Source organism: Electrophorus electricus, chromosome 3 (assembly GCF_041902795.1).
Source record: "Electrophorus electricus isolate QZ-2024a chromosome 3, ASM4190279v1, whole genome shotgun sequence".
Taxonomy (NCBI): domain Eukaryota; kingdom Metazoa; phylum Chordata; class Actinopteri; order Gymnotiformes; family Gymnotidae; genus Electrophorus; species Electrophorus electricus.
The window spans coordinates 12822501-12826012 of NC_137499.1; the positions used below are offsets into that span (position 1 = coordinate 12822501).

At 39.0% G+C, this 3512-nt stretch overlaps 1 protein-coding gene across 7 annotated transcripts in view; it reads right to left on the minus strand.

Annotated features, from left to right (window-relative positions):
- Positions 1–1178, minus strand: part of LOC113583690 (histone deacetylase 4-like) — a 57587-nt gene extending 56409 nt beyond the window's left edge. Inside the window, exon 1 of one of the 7 annotated variants that reach the window (XM_081710399.1) lies at positions 826–1174. The gene's annotated coding sequence lies outside the window, so the exon portion shown is untranslated. Of the gene's footprint in view, positions 1–75; positions 801–825 lie in introns of those variants that run through there. The other 6 variants (XM_081710396.1, XM_081710401.1, XM_081710400.1 and 3 more) reach the window with 6 other exon arrangements.
- Positions 1179–3512: the final 2334 nt, after the last annotated feature.

Here is a 3512-nt window from a genome sequence, read left to right on the forward strand (position 1 = left end):
AAAGCGAAACTGCACTATTCAAAACGTAACCAAATACAAAACGCACGTTAGAAACGGGATCTGCAGTGGCTTTACCTAAGACTCCTAACCATAATCCACGAAACGGCACGTTGAACTTTATCCAATATCCACAGGAATCAAACAAATACCACATCAAGCCCGCCGCTAAGACATCGCATGAAACAACCGCACAGCCCATGTCGTAATCCGTGCAGCCTCCTGGTGCTGGACACAGTCTCCATCCTGTATCCAAACGCAGTCTCCGTCTCCGGTGAAATGTGACGATCGGCCGTGTCTCCTCGTTCGGTCATCACAGCTCCAGCTTCTTCACCTCATTCACAAAAATGGTCGACGCATGGTCTAACACCCGCCCATCTCCACACAGCTCAGATCATTGGCCATTAGTCACTTAACCACACTATTGCAGAATTCCCGTAAAAGCGAACATAGTGAGCGGTTTACACTGCCGTTGTCTACATTCCCAGCGTGCGAAACGGACCGTTTTCCCTCGACGTTTCTTTATGGTTTCGCTCTACTACGCGACTAAACAAATCACACAACACCACTGAATGGAAGCTGTAAGCCAAAAGCGCGCTCATTTCCATTGGAACACAACGCCGTGTCGTATTTAATCCTCCCATTCATAAAAAAACGAAACGTTTTTTCGCCAGCTCGCTCGTAAAGGAAGCGGCACTCGCAGAGCGCTGTCATTTCTGCTCGCACCGTAGTTGCACACCGCGCGGTAGCGCTGCTATTCCGCATCTCACTCTGCAAAACATCCCACCAGCACGCGAATGCACCGACGTGGCCGCCGGCTTACCTTACCGTGGCGGACGGGACTGCTCAGCGACTAAGACGCCGTACGCTCGGCTCCCGTGTGGAAACGTCCGCTGTCACACGCCGCCATACTGGATTTATGATTCTGGAATCACGTGCGGCGAGACGGTACCGCGCGTCCTATAGAGACTGGACAGGAAACAAGCGCGTGCGGCGAGACGGTACCGCGCGTCCTGCAGAGACGGGATACCGGTGCAGGGGAGAGCGCACGCCTGCATGCTTCATGCACGGTACTTACGGGGATCAGGCTACGACAGATTAAAGTTTGCAATATTTAAATAAGCCTACTATAGACCAAAGAAGCTAACTTCAGTAGAATAGCAATTTATGCAAGTATATCAAATGGATTTAGTTTATTAAATAAAGCAATTAGTAATGTATCTAGTAATGTAGATACAAATGTATCTAAAATAAACACTTAAATAACCATTGTTGGGAAGTGTCAGTCTCTCTCTCTCTCTCTCTCTCTCTCTCTCTCTCTCTCTCTCACACACACACACACACACACGCACACACACACACACACACACACACACACACACACACCTAAAATATGTGCCAGATGTCTGTCTCCCACCAGCCTGTTTGGGTCAGGATGGTTCAGAATAATTTGAAGTTGTTTTTGAGATATCGGAAGAGAACATTTTTCCTTGTGGCTGTTCCAACCACATATAGCTTCACTATGAAGACTGTAAACTCACTATTTATCTTCTCACATCTTTTTCCAAGTGTCCTAATCTCCGGTTCTAACTGGAGCATTTTAATCTTCTCACTCCTTGGGTGGGAGATACATTCATAGACCATTTTATTAGTGTGCGCTGCGTAAAATATTTCTCCTCATTACTATTATGCTGGAGGCAACAATAGGTAATAGGTAATAGGTAATATGATCAAATAAAGACATTTATAATCTTTAAAAATCCTATAAAAATCGATATTTCATATTTTTGTATTCTCAACAACTGTGGCCCAAGATAATATTGCTGATATTTCAGTCCTTTGCTATTACATTACTTATGCCAGTAAGGTTTTCTGAGTATTTACTATTCCTCACGAAACTGACAAAGTACTTAAAGATGTTAACAAAGGCAGTGTGGTATTCCAAATCAAACCAACGTGACTCCCACAAACGCCTTTCCTCGTGATCACTGCCCACTACATATAGAGAAATCATTTTCAGGCCCTGTGAGATCATCTCCCAGTATCCTCCCAGTATGTTCCCAGTGCGGACCAGTAGATTGGCAACAGTGCTCCCTGTATCAGTTCTCTCGTGTTTGAGGGTCAACAGCCAGTGGATATTATGACATTAGATAATAGATTTTAGGTGTCCACCTATACTGCTGGGAAGTCTGGGTTCCTAAATAACCAGTTGAAAACATCTGGTTTTAAGATTTATATTCTACATGGTTATCACCTACAAGGCAATCAAAACATTGACTTGTCAGTGGGATTTATAAACATATCAACTGTTTGCACAATTACATTTTGTTGTTGTTGTTGTTTTTTGCAGGGGGTGGGGAGTGGTGGGGGGTGTTAACATGGCAACAGAGGTAGAGTAGTTCAGCAACTGTTATAACATTTCTGTAAATGGTTGGAGAGCAGAGTGCTGGGAGGCCATTAGTCGGAGCAGGACTGTTGGGCTCGGAGAACATTTTCCCACTCACTCCCATTTCCACCCGAGTGTACTCCCTTTTTATTGGAAGCAAATTCAATAACACAGCATTTCCATTTGTGCTATTTGATTTGAGATCTCAGACACCCACTTTAAGTATCAGCATGGATTTGCACCCTTTGCACTGAGTATACATTAGTAATGTAACTCTTGTTAACATGTCCACTTACCATATATATGGTTATATATTTTATATATTTAAAGAGAAAACTTCTGTTTATCTTGGAAAAGTTCAAAAATGACCCAGGAACATTATGAAATGGAGCAACACTTTTGCAAACCCAAGAACTTTTCATAACAGGTTATATTATATAATATTATAATACTGTTAAAATACCAAATACATTATATCTTAATACTGTCAAAACACTAAATATGTTATATTATAACACCGTTAAAACACTAAATATGTTATATTATATTATAAAACTGTTAAAATACTAAATATATCATAACACTGTCAAAACACTAAATATGTTATAACACTGTCAAAATACCAAATACGCTATATCATAATACTGTCAAAACACTAAATATGTTATATTATAACACTGTCAAAACACTAAATATGTTATATTATAACACTGTTAAAACACTAAATATGTTATATCATAATACTGTCAAAACACTAAATATGTTATAACACTGTTAAAACATTAAATATGTTATATTATATCATAATACTGTTAAAACACTAAATATGTTATAACACTGTCAAAACACTAAATATGTTATATTATATTATAACACTGTCAAAACACTAAATATGTTATATTATGACACTGTCAAAACACTAAATATGTTATAATACTGTCAAAACAGTAAATATGTTATATTATATTATAACACTGTCAAAACACTAAATATGTTATATTATGACACTGTCAAAACACTAAATATGTTATAACACTGTCAAAACACTAAATATATTATAACACTGTCAAAACAGTAAATATGTTATATTATATTATAACACTGTTAAAACACTAAATGTTATATCATA